Source organism: Lynx canadensis, chromosome B2 (genome assembly GCF_007474595.2).
Source record: "Lynx canadensis isolate LIC74 chromosome B2, mLynCan4.pri.v2, whole genome shotgun sequence".
Lineage (NCBI taxonomy): Eukaryota > Metazoa > Chordata > Mammalia > Carnivora > Felidae > Lynx > Lynx canadensis.
Window position 1 is genome coordinate 98,209,616 of NC_044307.1, and position 25,227 is coordinate 98,234,842.

At 38.1% G+C, this 25,227-nt stretch overlaps 1 protein-coding gene across 1 annotated transcript in view; it reads right to left on the reverse strand.

The window, feature by feature from the left end:
* The window catches only part of SNX3 (sorting nexin 3), a 50,920-nt gene that overhangs the window by 17,236 nt on the left and 8,457 nt on the right, over positions 1-25,227 (reverse strand). The window lies entirely within an intron of this gene.

The window sequence follows — 25,227 nt, forward strand, 5'->3', positions numbered from 1 at the left end:
TTTTATTCAGGACCTTAAACCCATTTTGTAGTATTCTCAATTTTTTCCAAAGTGTATTAGCTTCTCTATGTTGTATACCTTATAGCTTGGAATCCTCTACAGATGCTATTGGGCAGAACACTGGATAGGTTTCAAGCATGAAACCAAATCTCACAGGAGGTTTAAAAGCACTTGAATTTTCTTTCCCAGGTAACCACAACATTTGTTCATTGTATTAATGACTAAGAGCAAAATTGCACCTAACAAGACTCTTATTATACTAAAAGTCAAGCTTATATTTAGAGATGCTGGCTTGCTATACAGAAGGGTATTCTCATTCCCCACAGGGAATAAAATTAGGTCCCCTGGGGAGCAGGATGATAATTCCCAGAAAGAAAGCACTGGATTATTTCTCTCTAATTTCACCCATTGGCTTTTTAACCAAGCTCACCCTTCCGCATTAAAATATTAAGTCTTTGTAAGTGTCTAAAGATAGAAAGGCTTTTATAGAATTGAGTGTTTTCTGCAGGTGAGATTTTACATTTTGAATTCCCTCCTCTCAAATTACTTTACAAAAGGGATTAGCTGCTCTCTTTATTCAATATGTTAAGATCAAGCTTGTGAAAGAGTTCCCTAAGAATTTTCATACTTCTGGGTACGGAAGTCCATAAAGTTAATCTCTGAAACAACATATCAAGCTTACAGGTACAATGTTGAGGGAAGAGTGCCAATTCAGCTCATTTTACCTTCCATTTTCCCTTTTGAACTTTTGACACAATCATGACTATATCTGATTCACTTTAATAGAAGAGGAGTGGGAGAATGGAGAAAAAGTCCATTCCTTTCTATGATTAGCTAATAGTTTGATAGATTATATATTTTAAAATTCTTTTATTTAGTTTCCTCAGCTGGGTAGGATTTCTCTTTATATGAGAACTGCTTTAGAGTTTTGATCAAGTCACATTATGCAATTTGGTTTTTTTAAGGGAATTTTAATTTTAAATTTAATTTTTCATTTTGAGAGAGTGAGAGTGCACACAGTGGGCAGGGAAGAGGGGCTGAGGGAGAAAGAGAATTTTAAGTAGTCTCCATGCTAGGTGTGGAGCCCAACGTGGGGCTCAATCCCATGACTCTGGGATCATGAGCCAAACTGAAATCAAGAGCCGGACACCCAACTGAGCCACCCAGGCTCCCTGCATCATGTAATTCTTAATATTTACACATTACATTTGGAGTGGCAAGTTTGCTTGTTAACTTCCTCTTGATCAACACTATTTTTCAACTCAATTTGATCAAAATAAAAATGAAAAAGTGAGGTGTTTTCTTTAAGCCACTGTTAATTACAAACACTTCATTGGTCACTTTCAACTTATTTAACACTCATAAAACGTTCCAGTTTGGTGTTTTAAACAGGGAAGGGTTAGGATGATTACTTTTTTCCCTACAGGTTTAGGAAGATTCAAGCTATAATTACAGTTTGGGAACATCTATAATAGGGCTAGTGCTAGGTAAGGTGGGGAATATAAAGATGACTGAGATGGAGCCCCAGCCCTTATGAAGCTTATACTATAACAGGGAGGTTAAAAAGTTTAAATCTACGTGGTTAAAAATAACATACACCATAAACAAAAACAAAGCGGAAAGACCAAGAACAAACTGTAAGAAATATTTGCAACATAAAACAAAAGGATAGCTTTATTAAAATGTAAAGAACTTAGAGACAGTGAAGGATAAAGATGAATAAAACCGGCAGAACACAGAAAGACTCATGGCAATAATGTTCAACTTCACTCACACAAGAAATGCTAGTTAAAACAGTAAGATCCCATTTTCACTCATCAGACAGCCAGGTATTACATTTTAATACCTAGTGGAGGTATGGGGAGAGACAGAGACACTTGAAAAATCTGCTGATGGTAGTAAAAACTGTACAATCTTTAAGAAAGGCATTTTGGTGGGGCGCCTGGGTGGCGCAGTCGGTTAAGCCTCCAACTTCAGCCAGGTCACGATCTCGCGGTCCGGGTCACGATCTCGGGGTCCGTGAGTTCGAGCCCCGCGTCAGGCTCCGGGCTGATGGCTCGGAGCCTGGAGCCTGTTTCCGATTCTGTGTCTCCCTCTCACTCTGCCCCTCCCCCGTTCATGCTCTGTCTCTCTCTGTCCCAAAAATAAAAAAAAAATAAAAAAAATAAAAAAACGTTGAAAAAAAATTAAAAAAAAAAAAAAAAAGAAAGGCATTTTGGTGACATCTATCACTCTTTTAAATGCATATATGTTTTAAGCCAACAATCCCACTAGGAATTAATCCTACAAATATTTCCACATATACAAAAAGATATTGGCATATAGAAATTTACTTAAGCATGTTCATGTAACAGTAAAACAAACAAAACCTAGTAAAACTGTTACAAACATAAAATGAAATATTATACAGCTTTTACAAACTACAATTTAGCCAGACTGATTGGAAAGCCTGCCTGAGACATATTAAGTATAAGTTTCAGAACAGGGGAGACTGGCTGGCTCGGTCAGTAGAGTATACTACTCTTTTTTTTTTTTTTTTTTGAGCATGCGACTCTGGATCTCAGTGTCGGGAGTTCAACCCCCATGTTGGGGGCAGAGATTACATAAAAAAATAAAATCTTATAAAAGAACTTTCAGAACAGTATATACAGTATGATACCATTTTTATCATAATGGTATTTTTATATATAACATATTATATATATTAAATATGTAAAGTATATATATACTATATAATAATATTATAATATTCCTATAATAATAAAGGAATTGACAATTGATTTGGCCAGTTTTCTTTTAACACACGGAGTAAGCCATACTATAGGAAGACCGTGGAGAATGGTGAAAACAGTGTGAACTACATGCAGAGTAGTCTAAAGTGCACAGATCATGGGAAAACTGAAAAGGTTAAACTGTACCCTGAGTATCTGGCGGAAGTATGTATCTGTTAGAACCAGGAGTTAATAAACATCTCCCAACAGGAAAATAACTTTGACACAGAAAAATAGGACAGAGAAGTTACCACAAAAGTTGAAGTCACAGAACTGGACAGATTAGCTACATGTTGTGCATGAGGCAGCATGAAGAAAAGCTGGTTCTCTCATCACAAGAAAATTTTTAATTATGTATGGTGAGAGATGATAACTAGGCTTCCTATGATCACTTCACAGTGTACATAAATATGGAATCATTATGCTGTACACCTGAAACTAATATAATACATCAACTGTACCTTAAAAATAAAAAAGTTGGTTCTAGCTATTTCTAGGGTTTATCTGCTTGTAGAATATGGACAAAAGCCAAACTATGGAGGCAAATTATAGCAAAAGTTCCTTATAAGTTTTACTTTGGATTTCATTTAAAATGCTTTAGACTTACCCCGAGAGAAATAAAATGAATTCTGAAATTAAATGTAAATTAGACTTAAATATGGTTAACTTACTTAAGATGACTAAAACTTCTGAATCTTTTAAAAGGCAACATTTAGTATTCTGTAACCCTGACATTCATATTTTCTCCCTAATTTTAGAAGGTGATCTAAACTCACACTGAGCATAAACTAGAAGCCACTATTTACTGCCTAGCTGTTACTTTACCTAGTAAGTAAAAGTGTCAAACTCAGCCATTTGTATAAAATAACAGTATTTTATTAGTAGGAACAGTGACCAGAGACAGGCAAGATTGAGACAAGTAAAACTTAAGTCCACTATCAGGCAAGAACAATAAACTAAGTCATAGTCTTCATCTATTTGGGAAGTATGTATCATTAGTAAGAACTGAAGGCAAGTTTGAATAGGCCTGGTCTTCTCAATTACATTCATGGAATTATGAAAGCTGAACAAATCAGGTGTCACTATACATCTGAAGGAAAGACACAGACTCCTACGAACATTTCCATCAACTATTCCCATAGGATCTATATAAGAAACACAATGTCAACAATCACTTAAAGCTATGTCAGGGCTATGGCCCAAACTAACATTTAAAAGGCAAAGAATTACATTTATTTGCCTCTCGAAAATAAGTAGGTTGGTGCCTGGAATTCACAAAGTCTATAAAAACTATTCACCATTCCAAAATATGCCTTTTTAATCATTATAACCCAAATACTAGTAAATTTGTCACCAGTACTTAATAACATTTCTTTGGAAAACTATAAAATAAATTACCTATATTATCAAGGGAGGCAAAAGCTGAGACGACAAGAAATGTTCACATCTGGCACTGAAAGGAACTTTAAAATATACATCTAAAAATGGGACACAATGTTAAAAAGAGAAAAAAAATCCAAAATTTCTACTCTATATCCTACCACTACTACCAAAATCAAAGACATCAGTGATTCTTCAACCCAGTTATGCTTCAGAACTATGTAGGCAGCTTAAAACAATTTCTTTAAAAAAAAATTTTTTTTTTAAACATTTATTCATTTTTGAGAGAAAGAGAGACACAGACCATGAGCAGGAGAGGAGCAGAGAGAGGGGGAGATGCAGAATCTGAAGCAGGTTCCAGGCACTAAGCTGTCAGCACAGAGCCTGACACGGGGCTCAAACTCATGAACCGTGAGATCATGACCTGAGCTGAAGTCAGATGCTTAACCGACTGAGCCACCCAGGTGCCCAGCTTAAAACAATTTCTTAAATGGAAATATAACACAAGTAGAGAAAAGTGAACAAATAACATTGAGGTATACGTATAGCTCAATACATTCTCAAATGGTAGTAATCTGGGTAGTCTCTAAAAACCAAACCAAACCAAACAACCAGTCTTGAGGACTACCTCAGAGCCATTATATCAGTTTCTAGGGGAAAGAGGCCTTCCCCCTCTTCAGTTTCTAGGGGAAAGAGGCCTTCCCCCTCTTCAGTTTCTAGCGGAAAGAGGCCTTTAAAAAAGTTCCCCAGATGATTAATACACAAGCTTAGAAACTATAACACGTGTGACTGGTTCAAAAGATCATACAACAAGCAGCTACACAGTGCTGAGATGGAATTTACAGCTGTAAATGTCCACATTAAAAAAGACAAGGGGGGCCTGGGTGGCTCAGTTGATTGAGTGACCAACTTTGGCTCAGGGCATGATCTCGCAGTTTGAGTTCCAGCCCCGCGTCGGCTCTGTGCTGACAGCCTGGAGCCTACTTCAGATTCTGTGTCTCCCTCTCTCTGACCCTCCCCCGTTCATGCTCTGTCTCTCTCTGTCTCAAAAATAAACCTTAAAAAATAAAATAAAATAAAAAATAAAAAAGATGAAATATCTCAAATGAATAAACTTCCACCTTAGGTAACTAGAAGAACAAACTAAATAAAAAACAAGGAAGGAAATAATAAGTGGAAACAAATGAAATACAGAACAGAAAAAGGGAAAATATAAAAGAAAAGCATTCAATGCTTCAAATAAATGACATTTTAGTGAAATTAAAGATTATTTTTAATACCTTGTTTTATAAAACTTTCGACAGGCAGTCATACTATTCCTTCTATAGTCAAAGAAAATTAAAGTCAGTAACCCTACTCTTTGTCATTCTTACCTTCAAATCTCAGAGATTCATTCATTCAATATGAAAGCATACACTTTATAATATTCTACATTACAACAGTGGTTAAGAGCTCAGGCTCTGTCTAGGTTCAAATTCCAGCACTATCATTTAGCTGTATGACTTGGGCAAGTTAACCTGTTTTTCAATTTGCTCACCTATATAAACTGGGGGTAATAATGTGAAAGTATATCAAAATGGATGGTTTAGAAGTTAAACTAGCCCAGATAATTTCTTTTTTACTACTTGGGAAACCATACAAAGGATAAATATTTTAGGGGGGAAAAAAAAGAATCAAGTTCTGTCTTATCTCTTTAGTCTTTCAACTTAGAACAGCCTTCCTGACTTTTTTGTCACTCAAGACATTGACAATTTTACACAGTGCAGGCCAGATATTTGAGATACTTTATACATTTGAGTTTGTCTGTTTCCTCATGACCAGTTTCATGTCCTGCATTTCTGGCAGCAATGTTCCTAATGGCAGGAATGTCGAAGCTTTCTCAGTGCATCATCACATCAGAAGGGACATGATGTCAGTTTGTCCTATTATTGGCTCACTTGATGAAGGTTAAGTCAGCCAGATTTCTCCAATGTAAAATTACCTTTTTTCCTTTTTATACTAAGTTTTTTCTTATTTTTGCACTTGGCCCTCATAATAAAATTTAGTGCCATTTGGAATTTATCCACCTAAACTTAAACTTACAGAACCGTCAGAGCACAAAATGCATTCTGCTTCTTGGAGAAATTTACACTTTCAGGTGAAGTTATCTGCCTGACTTTAACGATGAGGAGGCTGGCTTACTTCATGAAAGTCCTACTCTCTGCCAAATATAGTGTCAACATACAGATCTGTAAGTATATTATGTTCACAATTTGATTTAGTAAATAGATTAAGAAGAGGATTTATAGTCTAAACGAAGCCATGGATATCTGTACTTGTTTTAGGAGAAATTCAGGGCAATTCTCAAGCTTCTGTATATCTTGCCTTTTCATTTGCAAGAGAATATATTTTGCAGAGCATGTGAAAAGGTGATGGGCTAATTATATCAGATACCTGGGATATTTAGAAAACTTGAAAAGAATGAGAGTAAAGGCTTAAAGAAAACTATTCAGTATTATTTAGTTGGTTTTTATTTGTTCTAATAATATACTAGAAACAAAACTCCAAAAGGATGAAACATCATGAGATGTCTGTATGCCTGGACTCTAAAACTGCTATTTAGTGGTGAGCATAGGACAACCTGTAGACATTTTAAATCACTGTGCTGTACACCCAAAACTAATATAACACTGTGTCAACTATACACAAATATAAACAGTTAAAAACCCTGCCATTTGTATAAAAGAGAAACCAGCCATTTCCCAGAAGATATTACTAATCACACAGAGTAAAATCATCAGGAATCGAAACAGACATTATATACTGAAGAACAGATTTTTGAAACCACAGTATAGAGCTCTAAAATAAGTGTTCCCTTCACATGTAAGCAGAGGAAACAGTCACACTGGTCTCCAAAAAGCTGGGTCTTACACATTTACATAGGCTGACCTATTAAAGTCAGCAGCTCATAGATATCCTATATGTAACCTGATTATCACTGGTAGCCAAACAGAAAACCGAGCCTCAAAATGTGATCACCTGAATATAGCTTAACAATAGATATTAGAAAAATGTTTACTAGGTGTTTCTAGTATTTCTTCAGATAGTGTCACGTGTACATTTGAAAAAAAGAGACTGGCAACAACATCAAAAGTATACTCAATAGACCATACTCTATTTAACCAATCCTAAGAGATGTAAATGGATGCCTCACTCGAGTTCTCATTAAACGGCTGCATTTCTCCAAATATCTACATCTAGAGATAAAGGATAAGCTGAGAAGTGCTTAAGCTATTACCTCGCCCTTCAGTACTTTTGATACTTGTTTTACCCAATCTGGAACAGCATGAATAACTGGAGATATGGTTTATAACCTAGATGAACTCTAAATATGGCTGGGGAGAAGTCATTTAAGTGAAGAATAAGCTTTTAGTCCAGAGAACCTTTGAAATGTAGATTGTCACTAAGCCAAGGTATTTAGTTTAGTTTCTTTCTTTAAAAAAAATAAAAAAAATAAGGACATGGCCTTCTAGTGATACAATTTCCCATTATTTTAAAAGCAGTATCCTTTTTTAAAAAAACTGAAGTATAGTTGACATACAATATGATATTAGTTTCAGGTGCACAACACGAAAGAAGTATCCTTTACGGCATAATTTCCAAAACAGTAGAGAAGAAATTATCTAGACTGTTTTAATGCATAAATCAAGTAATTCCATATACTTTTCCTACTTCGTCCATAGTCTTTCACTTGTGAATCGGCAACAAGACTCATTTTATGAGCTCATGCAAGGTTTCCAATGAGCAACCTTTAAGGAAACCGAGCAGTAATAATTCTACTGTAAAGAAAAATTTGTTTGTAATAGTTTATGAACATTTACATAAGCTTATATAGGCTTCTCCTGAAAGAAAACTGCCTATTAATAGCTTACGAGCTTTTTTGAACAATTTTAAAAGTACAAAATTATTTTCTGTATCTTCCCAACATGCTTCATGGTTAGAACTGTCTCAGGAGTTTTAAACACCCACCCACTCCCACACAACCCCCCCCACACACATCCCCAGTGCTACCACCTACAGAATTTCATTCAAATTAGTTTGAGGTGGAACCTAAACATCAGTATTTTTAGGTAATTCTAAGGTGCAGCCAGGGTCGAGAATCACTGCTCTAGAACCACTGTCCTATACCTACTAACTGTGAAACAGGGTAGGGGAGCTAAGGAATCTGTAAGACCACCAAGTGAGTTTAGCCAGGACAATTATGGGCAACAATATTTTACCTCCTCAAGGACAGTGATTTGGAACTAATCCTTAGGAGGGTAAGTGGAAATGGGATGCAAAGTCACTGTTAAGAAAACTTTAATGTGGAAACCAATGAAAGAATATTAGTTAAGAAACTATTCATTAAGTGTATTCTAAACTTCTATTTATGTACTATCAGGCACATATGGACTACAGGGATCTAAAAAAGATCTCAAGAGGGGCGCCTGGGTGGCTCAGTCGGTTAAGTGTCCAACTTCGGCTCAGGTCATGATCTCACAGTCCATGAGTTTGAGCCCCGCGTCGGGCTCTGTGCTGACAGCTCAGAGCCTGGAGTCTGCTTCGGATTCTGTGTCTCCCTCTCTCTGACCCTCCCCCATTCATGCTCTGTCTCTCTCTGTCTCAAAAATAAATAAACATTAATAAAAAAAAATTTAAAAAAAAACCTTTAAAAAAAAAAAAGATCTCAAGAGATACAGCATGAAATCAGAGGGTGGGGAGGGTTTAAAGAGGTAGAGTAGAAATAAAATAAAGAGGTGCCTGCCTGGCTCAGTCAGTGCAGCATACAACTCTTGATCTTGGGGTTGTGAGTTTGAGTCCCAAATTGGGTGTAGAGATTAAAAATAAAAAATTTTGGGGCGCCTGGGTGGCTCAATTGGTTAAGCATCTGACTTCAGCTCAGGTCACAATCTCATCGTTGGTGGGTTTGAGCCCCACATTGGGACATGCACTGACAGTGCAGAGCCTGCTTGGGATTCTCTCTCCCTCTCTTTCTCTGCCCCTCCCCCACTTGCACTTTCTTTCTCAAAATAAATAAACTTAAAAAATAAAATAAGGGGTGCCTGGGTGGCTCAGTCAGTTAAATGTCCCACTCTTGGTTTTGGCTCAGGACATGATCTCATGGTTCATGGGTTTGAGCTCCGTATCAGGCTCATGATGACAGTGCAGAGCCTGCTTGGAATTCACTCTCCCCTCTCTCTCAAAATAAACAAACAAACACTAAAAAAATAATGAAATAAAATAAATAAAAATTTTTTAATCTAAAAAAAAAAAACCCACCACATACATATGAAGAACACATTAAGTTTGCATAGCAGGCTCATAAAAAGTATCCTTAAAATTAGGGGCACCTTAGTGGTTCAGTCAATTAAGCTCAGGTTGATTTTGGCTCAAGTCACAATCTCATAGTTCCGGAGATTGAGCCCTGTATGCAGGCTGTCTCTCCTTCTCCCTCTGCCCCTCCCCTGCATGCACATGCTCTTTCTTTCTCTCTCTCAAAATAAACAAACAAAAACTGTCCAATACAATTAAAAAATTAGAACAGTAATACACATTCCTTTGTAGAGATTTCATTTTGATATATATCCTTTCAGACTTTTATGTGTACAACTTCTATTTTTATTAACTATGTTATGAGCTTCTCAATTGGTATCACTAACATGATTATATACACATTACTTATACGAGAGGTGGTATAATACAATAATTAAGTATGCAGCTCTGGAACCAGACAATCTGGTTTTAATCCCAACTCCTGCATTAACCAGCTATCTCACCCTTGGCAAAATGCTATGGATGAGAGCTAGATGAAGCCTTGATACAGATCCAGGGAGTTTATATACTTTGCTTAGGACAAAGTCCTAAAGGTGAAATTACTGAGCCAAAGGCTGTAAATGTTAAGGCTTCAAAATATCCTCCAAAGAGGTTATACTATGCTGTAGATTGAGGAGGTACATAACTGTAGTAGGCTATTACTTACATTGCCTGCAAAAAATCATGCCTCCCAGTAGCTTTCTGTATCATCTCCTATATTGACTTGGCCATGTGAACGCCTTTGATGAATGGTATATTAGCAAGTATTTGTGAATGGGGCTTGTCTTCTTGGAACATCTGTTCATAAAGACATTCTCTCTTGGAACCCAGACACCACTATTCTTTTAGAAGTCTAGTTATCCAGGGGTGCCTGGGTAGCTCAGTCGGTTAAGTGTCCAACTTTGGATCAGGTCATGATCTCGTGGTTCATGGGTTCGAGTTCTGCATCAGGCTCTGTGCTGACAGCTCAGAGCTGGAGCCTGCTTTGGATTCTGTGTCTCCCTCTCTCTTTGCCCCTCCCCCACTCATACTCTGTTTCTCTCTCAAAAATAAAGAAACATAAAAAAAAAAAAAAGTCTAGTCATCCACATGGAGGAAACTCAGGACCTGATCAATAGCCCCAGCTGAACTCCCAGTCGGTAGCCAGCATCAACTTGCCAGCTAGCCATATGACTGAATCATCTTGGAAATAAATCCTCCAGCCCCAGTCAAGCTGCTCCAGCAGATATCAAGGAAAACAGAGATAAGATGTTCCTTCTAAGACCGAACCAAACTGCAGAAATGTGATAAAGTGAATGTTAGTTGTTTTAAGCCACCAACTTTTGGGGTTGTCTGTTACACAGTAACAGATAACTGAATCAGTAACCTGACTTTGGCAGAATTATGCTAAATAAGAAGCATATTGAGAGGGCAGTATTTCACTTATAAAAATACGGTACCTAATTAACTCCTTGCTGCTAACTTTTTTGCTTCCTTATTAGCTCTTAACTATGTTCTGAGCAGCTGAGGTTCCCAGAAAAGCTAAAATAGTTAATTGATTATGGAATATTCGGTTAAGGAAGTGTTCCTCTGTAACTTAAGAAGTTGATGGAACTGAAGATTTCCTACTCTAAACAAAAGCAAGGTCCCAAAACAAAAGTTGTAATTTAAGACTAAATTGCTTTCTCTGCACTAACCTGATAAACTTCTAAGAATAGATAGTATGAAATAATTTGCCACCTACATTATAAAAGAAAGAAGCTGAGGTGTTTCTTCAAAGAATGAAATATTACCTGTAACATGAAAACATGAAAAAGCATATTTAATGAGTCTTAATTCTCTAAGACATGAGTGATACCTATATTAATAGACTCCTTTCTCTTCTTGGGAGAGTGATTAGCTATAATAAGAGCAACTAGACAATGATATTAAATACTATATACATGGCATGCTTTAAATGTAGAGACTGACAGCAGTGTCATTACAATACTTTATTCCTTTCATAAAGCCCCACAAAGAGTGATTATTGCTCTAATAACCCGAAGGTACTCAAATCACTAACACAAAACCCTTTTATTAGAAACAGTACATAACTCTCTCAAGAACCCTCATAATAAACTACTGGAAAGAGCACAGGTCACAAGAGGAGTTGTAACTTGTCATCAAAGATTTCAATACATTATTAAGTCCGTATAATTCAAAAAATTTTCTTGTCAGCATACTCTCTTTAACTGTTAGGTATACTCAGTGTTGGCAGTGGGGTGGGGGGCTGGAGAGCAGGGTATTCTGGTTCTGTCCCTCATAATTTAAGTTCATTTCTGAGTACCTGGTCTAGCCTCTTTTAAAAAAAAAATTTTTTTTAATGCTTATTTATTTTTGAGAGAGAGACAGAGCATGGCAGGGGAAGGGCAGAGTGAGAGGGAGACAGAATCTGAAGCAGGCTCCAGGCTCCGAGCTGTCAGCACAGAGCCTGACGTGGGGCTCGAATTCACAGACTGCGAGATCATGACCTGACCCAAAGTTGGATGTATAACCGACTGAGCCATCCAGGCGGCCCAGTCTAGCTTCTTTTCTCCTCATACTTTCCTTTCCCTGCTGTCTCCTCTGAATTGTGAAGTTTGTAAGGAAAGGAAATCATTCCAGATCCTTCACTTCTAGCTCCCAAACCCTACTTGGAAGTATGGCAAATGATACATTTTAAGTCATAACATCTATAAGTATTAATTATGAAGTCTCATAAGCCACTAATGTTACCTGGAGTGCTAAAAACAATACAGAATAAAAGGCATTAATTGAGAATCTACCATGAACACTAAGTACATGGACATGGTCCCTGATTTAGCAGACTTTATACAGACAAGGATAGGTAAGGGTAAGGACAGAGAAATTAAGAATAGTAGGATACCATGGGGCAAGCTTCTGTAAGACAGTACACAGTTTGGGGAGTACATTATTATGAAAAAGACATGTATACACAACCTTTCAAAGCTAATAAAAATATTTTCTAGGTATACTTTTATGTGTACATCATTATGTATGAAAAAACTTCAAGTTTAGATGTTCAATTCTGTAGATGAAGAGTTTAAAGTCCCTGCTTTTTCCACTCACCAGGATATTCAAGGTTCTAGTGAGTACGCTTGTATCTTAGGTTTAAACTATTGTTATTCCACTTTCAGTGGAAGTTTCTGACATGCTACATTATGGGGGGGGGGAGGGAATGCAAGCAAATATATGTGAGTGTATATATTCATTCAATGTTTCCTTTGTAAATTTCTAAACTTAGCATAGTAGGAGCTAATCATAAATTTGTGATACCATTTCTGATTTCTGGAAGCAGTAAGAAACAGATAAATTACTCAAACAGACCTGGGCTCAAGTTCTCCTCTGGAACTCATAAACAGTATGACCATGTCAAGTTACTTTCCTTCTCTAAATCTGAGTTGCATCATCTTTAAAATGAAGATACTGCCATTTACCTCAATAATTAAAGAGGAACTACTATTACTTCACACATTATCACTTATTGGCTACCTAGTATAGGGCAAATGTCATGCCATATGTCACATTTAATCCTCTGAAGTCTCATTTTATGGCTGAAGAAACTCAAAATGTGGAGTGAGGTAATTTGCTTAGGGTCACATGCATACAAATAGGCAGAGAGAGAGGGAATTCATGTTCAAGTTCAAAGTACATGCTCTTAAGGCACACTTATAGTACCTAACCCAAACCAGATGTTAAATAAATAAAACTTTAAAAACTCCACTAAGCATCTAATAAGTACCTAAACAACTACTATGTGCAAGAAACTAAGTAATAACTTGATCAAGAAGCCTTTAAAAACACTTGAACATTGCACAAAAAGTGCTTCTGAGCACACATAAGTTAACATTAAAAGCATAATAATATTAGTAAGATCTCTTAAAAATATGAAATCTCAAAGAAAAGTATAATGTAAAAAGGTAAGGGTGGGGGTGCCTGGATGGCTCAGTTGGTTAAGCATCTGACTTCAGCTCAGGTCATGATTTCATGGTTTGTGCTGACAACATGGAGCCTGCTTTGAATTCTGTGTCTCCTTTTCTCTCTGCCCCTCCCCAACTCATGCTCCATGTCTCTCTCTCTCTCTCTCTCTCTCAAAAATAAAAAAAAAAGTAAACATTAAAAAAATTTTTTTAATAAAAATTTTTAAAAAGGTAAGGGTAGGGTCACCTGGGTGGTTCAGTCAGTTAAGCGCCAACTTCGGCTCAGGTCATGACCTCATGGTTCATGACTTTGAGCCCCACATTGGGCTCTGTGCTGACAGCTCAGAGCCTGGAGCTTGCTTTGGATTCTGTCTGTCTGTCTGTCTGTCTGTCTCTCTCTCTCTCTTCCCCTGCCCCACTCATACTCTGTCTCCTCCTGCCTCTCAAAAATAAATGTTAAAAAAAAAAAATTAAAAAAAAAAGGTAAGGGTAGAGCTGCTGGAATGGTGGAGTAAAAAGCTAATAAGCAAAGCCTCCCCCTCTACAAAAAATCAGTGATAAAAACTAGATGAACGTGTTGGTGTGCCTGGCTGGCTCAGTCAGTTGAGCATCTATCCGACTCTTGATTTAGGCTCAGGTCATGATCTCATGGTCTGTGAGATCAAGCCCCACGTTGGCTCTGCAATGACAGTGTGCAGCCTGCTTGGGATTCTCCTTCCGTCCCTCCCTCCCCCTCTCTCTAAATAAACAAATAAACATTAGATACAAAACAAAAAACAAAAAAACCTAGGGACACTTGGGTGACTCAGTAGGTTAAGCACCTGACTCTTGGGTTTCAGCTCAGGTCATGATCTCACGGTTTGTGAGTTTGAGCCCTGTGTAAGGCTCTGTGCTACAGCACAGATCCTGCTTGGGATTCTCTCTCTCTGCCCTCTCCCCCCTGCTCTCTCTCAAAAGAAAAAACAAAAACAAAAAACAAAAAACCTAGACAAACATGTCAAAGACAACCCTATCAGGATTCTGAAAACTGACTAAAGACCTGTAACAAATTGAAAAACACTTATTCAAGAAAAAATAGTGAACCTCAGGTAAGAACAGTGAAGTCTGTGCTGTTTTAACAGCTCCATCTGTGGTAGTTTTACCAGTGGGGTTAAACCAGCACCATCACTGCCAGAGGGGAGTGACTTGATTAAAATAAGAATGCAGAAAAGTTCCAGATGCAGGGCATATTGTTGAGAACAGTAGGGATCTTGGTGGCAAACAAGGGGAAGGCCAATATTGCAGCAGCCAAAGATTGACTTTGGACAATTCCAAGGTTGACTAGGACAAGAAACAAATCAGCAGACTTGATGGAAGCTTAGCAGAGATGTCCTAAGAATGGCACAACCATGATGGGCCTTAATTAAGTTCCCCCTTATCCCTGGTGGTCTCAAAGGCTGTGTCCTTGCACAAAGCTGCATGCAGACTCAGAAAAGATGGCAAGGACCCTACTTATCTACAGATCTCTGGCTGTGAGGTCTTTCACAGATACAGAAGAGCCATGGACATGAGAAGACTTGGCACAAACTAAAAGTTAGAACTTGTAAACGGCCTATGCTTTGAATTCATTCCTCAACCTACATACAAATTCACTGTCAAAGGGCAGAAGCTTTCATGGCTCTAGGTGTTTATGCACAACCTCTGACCAAGTCACTGGCTGACCATTAGGTTATACTGATCCAAGGGTGACCTCTAGGAAACCAGGCTTAAAAAACAAACAAAAATTGTGGGGAAAAAAAATCAGAGATATTAGCAACAGCATACTCCAGACTTCATGCAGGCAGGTCCTTAAAAAAATAAAGATACAGTAACAGACCCTCTCCCTACTGGAGAGGGGCGAGAGGTGACATAACTCATGAGTCTCTATTATCTAAAATGATCAGCTTAACAAAAAAATATTATGAAACATGCAAAGAAACAGGAAAGTGTATTCCATATACAGGGAAAAAACAGAATTGTTTTCAACAGAAACTATCTTGGGACACCTGTGTGGCTCAGTCGGTTGAGCATCTGACTCCTGATTTGGGCTCAGGTCATGATCTCACGGTTCATGGGACTGAGCCTTGCATTGGGCTCTGTGCTGACAGTGTGGAGCCTGTTTGGGATTCCCTCTCTCCCTCTCTGCCCCTACCCTGCTCATGGGTGCACTCTCTCAAAAAAAATAAACATTAAAAAAAACCAAAACTCTCTGAAGAGGTTCAGATGTTGGACTTAGCTGACAAGGATTTCAAAACAGCTAACACAATAAATATGTCCAAACAACTAAAAGAAACTATGCTTATAGAATTTGAGGAAATAATGATGACAGTGATTCAATGAATAGAGCATCTCAACAAAGAGATTATAAGGAAGACTCACATTGGAATTGATGGAGTTGAAAAGTGTAGTAACTAAAATTAAAAATTCACTGGATGAGCTCAACAGATTTGAGCTGGCAGACAAAAGAAATCAGTAAATGACAGATCAATAAAAATTGTTCATTCTAAAAAACAGGAAGAAAACAGAACAAACAGCCTCAAAGACCTGTGAGACGCCATCATAGGAACCAACACACATGTAATGGGTGTCTCACAGTGAGAGAAAAAACAATAAAGAATGGCCAAAGACTTCCCAAATGTGACTAAAATCTTTAATCTACACATCTGTGCAGTTCCATGAATTCCAAGTAGGAGAAACATAAAGAGATCCACACGTACCCATCATGGTCAAACTGTTAAACGCCAAAAACCAGAAAATCTTGAAAATGGCAAAGAAGAACAACTCATCATATATAGGGAGACACACAGTAAGATTAACAGATGACTTCTCCCCTTAATGGAAACCAAAAAGCAGTGGAATATTCAATTCAGAAAGCTAAAAGAAAAACAACAAAGAAATCTATATTCAGTGTTAGACAGAAATGTGATATGGGAACCCCTGCTGTATACACCTCCCATATGTGTGTAGGTGAGGCCTATGAATATGATGGGAGGTCACTTCCATGATTAGGTTACATTTTGTGGCAAAGGTGAAGGGCTTTTGTAGATGAAATTAAAGTCCCTAACCAGTTTGACTTTGAGTTCATCAAAAAATGTTTGGGTGCACCTGACTTAATCAGGTGAGCCCCTTAAAAGAGGGTTTCAGTTCCCCTGAAATCAAGAAAATTTTTCCTGTTGGCCTTGAAGAGGAAGGCCACTGTAAGTTCTACAGCTACAAGAAAATGAATTCTCCCAACAACCATGTGAGCCTAGAAGGAATCCCAGGCCTTACAGGAGACCACAATCCTGAACAACACTCTGACTGTAGGCCTTGTTAAGATCTGAGCAAAGGGCCCAGCTAAGCCATGCCCAGATTTCTGACTTACAGAAAGAGGCAAGGTAATATTCTGAGGTGCTACATTTATGATAATTTTTAATACAGTAATAGAAAACTAATACATCCAACAAAACTATCCTCCAAAAATAAAGATGAAATAAGACATTCCCAGATGAACAAGGATTGAAAGTTAAGTAGATCTGCCTTACAAGAAATACTAAACAAAGCCCTTTAGGCTCAAAAGAAATGATAACAGATGTTACTTGGGTCCACATGAAGAAATAAAAAGCAGCAGTAAAGGTAATTACACAGGTAAATGTATAAATGTGCTTTTCTCTTTTCTTCTCTTAGATGATTAAAAAGAAAACTGCATGAAACAATTATAAACCTGTATTGTTGCCCCCATAACATATAAAGATATAATACACATGACATAATAGAACAAAGGAAGGGGGAGGAACTAGAGGTATATTGGAACAAAGTTACTATATTTTACTGGAATTAAGTTAGCATTAATCTGAATTACACTGTGAAAAGCTAAGTCACTGTAATTCCTAGATCAAACACTAATAATTTTAAAAAGAATTTTAAAGGGTCTTAGGAATTAAAACCTAGAAAATATCTATTTAACAAAAAAGCAATAAAGGAGGAATAGAAAAACAAAAATGCGACATAGAAAGTAAGTTATTAAGGAGTGCACTTGTGATGAGCACCAGGTGATATATGGGATTGCTGAATCACTGTACTGCATACCTGAAACTAATATAAACGTTGTATGTTAGCTAACTGGAATTAAACTAAAAACCTGAAAAAAAAGAAGAAAGTAAGTATCAAATGTCAGAAATAAACCCATCACACCAGTAATTTCACTAAACATAAAATGATTAAACACTTCAATCAAAAAACATTTTCAGGGGCGCCTGGGTGGCGCAGTCGGTTAAGCGTCCGACTTCAGCCAGGTCACGATCTCGCGGTCCGTGAGTTCGAGCCCCGCGTCAGGCTCTGGGCTGATGGCTCGGAGCCTGGAGCCTGTTTCCGATTCTGTGTCTCCCTCTCTCTCTGCCCCTCCCCCGTTCATGCTCTGTCTCTCTCTGTCCCAAAAATAAATAAACGTTGAAAAAAAAAAAAATTTAAAAAAAAAAAAAAAACATTTTCAGCCTGGATTAAAAACTAAGATCCTGGGGCACCTGTGTGGCTCAGTTGGTTAAGCGTCTGACTTCGGCTCAGGTCATGATCTCACGGTTTGTGAGTTCGAGCCCCGCGTTGGGCTCTGTGCTGACAGCTCAGAGCCTGGAGCCTGCTTCAGATTCTGTGTCTCCCTCTCTCTCTGCCCCTCCCCCTCTCATGCTCTGTTTCTCTCTGTCTCAGAAATAAACATTAAAAAAAAAAGTTTTAAAAACTAAGATCCCATTATAAACTGTCTACAAGAGACACATTTAACATTCAAAAACAGAAATGGGTTAAAAGTGAAAGGTTGGAAAATAATATTGCCTACAAAAATCATAAGAAAGCTGGAGTGACTATATTAATAACAGGTAAAATTGACTTTAAGACAAGATAAATGAATAAGGACCAAGATTCTTGTTAAAGGGTCATGAAGAACTGCTTTCCTCCCCTGCTTTGGTAATCTGAAAGAAAAGACTACCATATAAACTTAAACAACTATCCCTCCTCCATTATTTCTGTTTCCATGTTTTTTTATAATGATAAAACACACATTTTATGTTACAGAATATACATTTTTAAGTATACAGAATTCTTTTTTTTTTTTTAACGTTGATTTATTTTTGAGACAGAGAGAGACAGAGCATGAACGGGGGAGGGTCAGAGGGAGACACAGAATCCGAAACAGGCTCCAGGCTCTGAGCTGTCAGCACAGAGCCCGACGCGGGGCTTGAACTCACGGACCGCGAGATCATGACCTGAGCCAAAGTCGGCTGCTTAACCGACTGAGCCACCCAGGTGCCCCTCAGAATTCTGAAGCATTAAGTACATTAACATTGTTGTGCAACCATCACTACCATCCACTGCCATGTTTCAAATTTTTTTTTTTTAATGTTTATTTTTGAGCGAGAGAGAGAGAGAGAGAGAGACAGAGTATAAACAGGGGAGGAGCAGAGAAAGAGAGAGACACAGAATCCGAAGCAGGCTCCAGGCTCTGAGCTGTCAGTACAGAGCCCAACACGGGGCTCGAACCCACGAACCACAAGATCATGACCTGAGCCAAAGTCAGATGCTTAACCGACTGAGTCACCCAGGTGCCCCTATCCACTGCCATGTTTAAAATAATATACTCTATAATAATATAAGAGATTCTGAAGAGTTTTGGGAGAAAATGCAGATTTGGTACTGTATGTCAGAAAACCATTTACTGAAATCGGTATTTTTTTTTTTTTTAAAGTAAACTGTGCCCTAACCTGGGGCTCAAACTAACAACCCCCGATATCACGAGTCACATGCTCTATTGACTGAGCCAGCCAGATACCCCCTTCTCTTTTCTGATAGTGCAATAGAAAGCTAGAGCCAACTCAATAATAATAGTAATAATAATAGTAATAATAATAACAGTTAATATTAAATAAGACAGTATTTATTTTTATTTATTTTTTATCTGAGAGAGAGAGAGAAAGAGAAAGTGCACGAGTTGGGGAAAGAGGTGGGGGGTGGGGGTGGGGAGATGGAGGGGATAGAGAATCTTAAGCAGGCTTCACACCCAGCTCAAAGCCTGACCTGGGATCTTACCTGAGCCAAAATCAAGAGTTGGATGCTCAACCTACCCAGCCACCTAGGCACCCTAATGAGACAGTGTTTAAAGTCCATAACACATATCATTTAATTCTCATGTAACTCTAAGGAACATACTAACACTGTCATCTTTAGGATGGAAAACAGGTTCAGAGGGGTTAATTGCCCAAGGGCACTCAACAGGCTGGGCAAACTGGGATATGAATTCACATTCATAATTTAAGTGTTCTTAGATAAACACTATCCCCCAAAGAACAAAAACAGTGGAAATTCTAAAAAAATGGAAGTCTATGCTATAGGGGTGCCTGACTGGCTCAGTTGGAGATGCACACAACTCTTGATCTCAGGATCATGAGTTCAAGACCCACACTGGGCACTAGGATTACTTAAAAAAAAAAAAAAAAAAAAAAAACTTAAAAAAAAAAATGCTGGGGCATCTGGGTAGCTCAGTCAGTTAAGCATCCAGCTCCTGGTTTCAGCTCAAGTCATGATCTCACTGTTCATGGGTTTGAGCCCCGCATCAGGCTCTGCATTGACAGGGTGGATTCTGCTTGGATTCTGTCTCCCTCTCTCTCTGCCCCTCCCTCTTCCTCTCAAAATAACTAAAAATAAACTTTACAAAATTTTTTTTTTTTAAAAAAGGAAGTCCATGCTATGCAGGTATGCAACAGTTTTGCTCCTCTGCTACAACCTCCCCCGCCCGACCTCCTCCCCACACATATAATACTCAAGTCTGTTTCCAGTTCTTTTCTACCATCACTGGGTAGGGAAAGATAGCCTCAGATGCTTAGACCAACTGGGAGAGAAGTCTAGCTTCCCTGAGAATGAAATCAGTCAAAACCCAACAAGAAATGAGGACTGTTAGTGAGGTAGGGGTATGGAGCCCTACACAGGGACTGATGGAGAATGAGAACAACAAAATGTAGTATCAGGGCAAGTGTAGGGATTAATAGTAATAACAGCATATATAAATTAAGAGAATAAAATTTCTCGGCACATTCTGACACAGAATATAGAATTTCTGACAATACCGATAGCAAAAAACTGCCAAGATGTCTCTGTAACCACGATACTGATAAACTGTGCTCTCTCAATAAAGTCAGGTGAATACAGAACAAATGCTAATAAGAACCACAAGCCATCAAAAATTGCCAAAGAGTGGCACAAAAGCAGACATCCAGATCAATGGAACAGAATAGAGAACCCAGAAATGGACCCACAAACATATGGTCAACGAATCTTTGACAAAGCAGGAAAGAATATCCAATGGAATAAAGACAGTCTTTCGGCAAGTGGTGCTGGGAAAACTGGACAGTGACATGCAGAAGAATGAACCTGGACCACTTTCTTACACCACACACAAAAATAAACTCAAAATGGGTGAAAGACCTAAATGTAAGACAGGAAGCCATCAAAATACTCGAGGAGAAAGCAGGCAAAAATCTCTTTGATCTTCGCTGCAGCAACTTCTTACTCAACACGTCTCTGGACACAAGGGAAACCAAAGCAAAAATGAACTATTCGAACCTCATCAAAATAAAAAGCTTCTGCACAGTGAAGGAAACAATCAGCAAAACTAAAAGGCAACAGACACAATGGGAGAAGATATTTTCAAATGACGTATCAGATAAAGGGTTAGTATCCAAAATCTATAGAGAACTTATCAAACTCAACACCCAAAAAACCGATAATCCAGTGAAGAAATGGGCAAAGAAGATATCCAGATGGCCAAACGACACATGAAAAAATGCTCAACATCATTCATCATCCAGGAAATACAAATCAAAACCACAACAAGATACCACCTCACACCTGTCAGAATGGCTAACATTAACAACTCAGGCAACAACAGATGCTGGCAACGATGCGGAGAAAGAGGAACTCTTTTGCACTGCTGGTGGGAACGCAAGCTGGTGCAGCCACTCTGGAAAACAGTGTGAACGTTCCTCAAAAAATTAAAAAAAAAAAAAAAAAGGGGGCGCCTGGGTGGCGCAGTCGGTTAAGCGTCCGACTTCAGCCAGGTCATGATCTCGCGGTCCGGGAGTTCGAGCCCCGCGTCGGGCTCTGGGCTGATGGCTCAGAGCCTGGAGCCTGTTTCCGATTCTGTGTCTCCCTCTCTCTCTGCCCCTCCCCCATTCATGCTCTGTCTCTCTCTGTCCCCAAAATAAATAAACGTTGAAAAAAAAAAAATTAAAAAAAAAAAATTAAAAATAAAACTACCCTACGACCCAGCAATTGCACTATTAGGTATTTATTCAAGGGATATAGGTATGCTGTTTGAAAGGCGCACATGCACCCCAATGTTTATAGCAGCACTATCAACAACAGCCAAAGTATGGAAAGAGCCCAAATGTCCATCGATGGATGAATGGATAAAGAAGATGTGGTGTGTGTGTGTGTGTGTGTGTGTGTGTATATATATATATATATATATATATATATATATATATATATATAATGGAGTATTACTCGGCAATCATAAAGAATGAAATCTTGCCATTTGCAACTATGCGGATAGAACTAGAGGGTATTATGTTAAGCGAAATTAGTCAGAGAAAGACAAATATCATGTGACTTCGTTCATATGAGAACTTTAAGATACAAAACAGATGAACATAAGGGAAGGGAAGCAAAAATAATATAAAAACAGGGAGGGGGACAAAACATAAGAGACTCTTAAATATGGAGAACAAACAGAGGGTTACTGGAGGGGTTGTGGGGGTGGGTGGGCTAAATGGGTAAGGGGCATTAAGGAATCTACTCCTGAAATCACTGTTGCACTATATGCTAACTAACTTGGATGTAAATTTTTTTAAAAATTGCGAAAGAGGGGTCCCTGGGTATCTCAGTCAGTTGAGCATCCAACTTCGGCTCAGGTCATGATCTCGCAGTCTGTGAGTTCAGGCCCCACATTGGGCTCTGTGCTGACAGCTCAGAGCCTGCAACCTGCTTCGGATCTGTGTCTCCCTCTCTCTCTCTCTGCCTCTCCCCTGTTCATGCTCTGTCTCTCAAAAATAAACGTTAAAAAAAAATTTTTTTTTTAATTTAAAAGAAAGTGTTGCAACAATTCAAACAATCTTTATAACAACAACCAAGAATTTAAGTTAGGAAGTTATAAAAATGGAAGTTCTCTAGGACATTTCAATGAATCTACATCTGAAGCTGTTTTTGTTTCACAGCTTGTTCAATCCTTTGCAGCCAACGCGGACTCCTCACCAACTTCAGGTATTTAAGAAAAGAAGGTATTAAAGTGTATAGTGCGGAACAACACTGATTTACGAAAGTGCTTTAAAATCTGGACGTAATATCCACTGGTGAGTTGCTTTTAGTTTGCCTACATGAGAATTTAGTCATAAAGACTTCAAAATGTTTTAATCTAACAGACTTTTTCTGAGGCCCTCATAAAAAACCCTTGAGGAAGTGGGGCAGGAAGGGATTTTGGGAAGCATTTCCTCTTCACTGGCCACAGCAAGGCCTGTAAGAGACCCAACTTCATTGCAGAATAGGAAATTACTTCAGGGGCCCTAATGTAAATATCCTGGGAAGGCCTTGGGGCTCTCTACAGACCTGAAAGCAAATACAACTGAAATCTGTCTGAACCACACAGATTTTACATCTACCTGTACAGGACTGAAGAAAAGGGAAATTCTATGCATTCTGAATGGCACCATTTACTCTCATCCCAGTTCTTTCGGTTAAGCTATATTAAGCTATAGTCTAACTACAATTTATAGATGTGTGCTCAATTTCCTAATATAAAACCATTATCCTACAAAGAAAAGTCTGTAACCTTTGGCTGGATTAAGAAATTTTCTCTTTTGGGGCACCTGTGTGGCTCAGTCAGTTAGCATCTCATGAACCATGAGATCATGACCTGAGCTGAAGTCAGACACTTAACTAAGCCACCCAGGTGCCCTCCTCCTTTTTTTCTTAAAGCATTAGAGATTTTTTTCATACATCTTTAAAAAATGTGTTTGTTTTGAGAGAGAGAAAACATCATGCACACGTGAGCGAGAAGGGGAGGGGCAGAGAGATAGGGAAAGAGACAGAACCCAGGCAGGCTCTGCACTGTTAGCATGGAGCCAAATGCAAGGCTTGATCCCATGACCCTGGGACACGACCTGAGCCAAAACCAAGAGACAGATGAGCCCCCAATTTTGTCTATCTTAATCAGCAGAGAACAGGGTGTTTGAAATCAGTGCATGCTTGGAGTTTGGCACAGGGGAACAGTGAACAGACTATGGAGGGACCAATGACTACAAACACAGTGAAAAGGGGCAAAAAGGTTAAAGAAATTCAGGAGAAGCAGCCCTATATATATACTGGTTCCTTTATATATGAACCATCCTGTATATTCAAGGCCAATTATCACTTATAATGAACTAACAACAAGTCAACTTTCATTCCAGGGAAACTGGACAAATAGATGTCTGGAAGTTTGAATCTAACACTTTGATTTAAACAGCCCTACATGGCTAATGGCTACTATGTTAGAACAGTTTTAGACAAAGGCATATCCAAAATTCTAGTGAAAAGCAAATCGAAGAACATATTCCTTCTAAATAATCCACTGAACTTTTATTCATAACTGATGGCCTACTCCAACCTATAAAGCCTTTCTCACTTTTATGAATGTTTTACCAGATTTTATATAATTAGAATTCTTCTACAATGCTTCCTTAGCTTTGACATTCTTGAACTTTCTTCATATAGCAGCTCTGGGTGCCTTACATATTTGATACATGTATTTTTTTACTTCATAGCCTTTTATTTATTTAAAAAAATTTTTTTTAAGTAATATCTATACCCAGCATGGTGCTCGAACTCACAACACTGAGATCAAGAGTTGCATGCTTTACTGACTGAGTCAGCCAGCTGCCCTTACTTCATAGTCTTCTAAGTTGGATTTTTAAAATCTATCCTGTCACAAATGGATCTGGATTTTTTAAAAGAACAAATTATTCCCGCTCATTATAAATAAATGCCTGAAGTTAACATGCAGGTTTCTTTTCAAAATAGAAACCAAGAAACAAACAAAAAAAATGTAACATCAGAAGAAATTGTGTAGTTATACATTTATCGCCCGAAATACTTAAATATATTTTAGACTTTGAGACCTGGAATCACAAGTTGCTAAAGTCAAAGTATTTTTCTCCTAATGTGTGCAGTAAATGGAAGATATTATTGCTTCCAAGACCTTGCTTGGAATTATGGAGGGTCAGAGGCCTAACAATAAGCATGACACCTTTTCTGAGTTAAGTTGTAACCAAAAGCCAATAACCTACAGTATTCACCATATAGTACTCATAATTTTACATTTGTCTAGTTTTAGAAGTTAGTGCCTTCATATGAGAAGGCGTAAGATCACAAGGATAAACCACTGTATCAAAGACTATGTGGTTCCTTTCTCTTATACTCAGTTTAAAAGAAAAAAAACAAAACTGCACTGGTCGTTTAGTGGTATTAATCTTGACCTATACCTGAACAGCTAAAGTGACTTCGTCTTTTGGTAATTTTCTATTCAGTTTGGAAAAATAATTCTCTACAGCCTATTTAAGTAAGGTACCCAACTTTTTTTTTTTTTTTTTAAGTAGATCCTAAGCCCAACATAAGGCTCAAACTCACGACCCTGAGATCAAGAGTTGCATGCTCTACCAACTGAGCTAGCCAGGTGCCCCTCTTTAGTTAAACTATGAAATATTTTTGACTTTATAATGAGTTTACATATC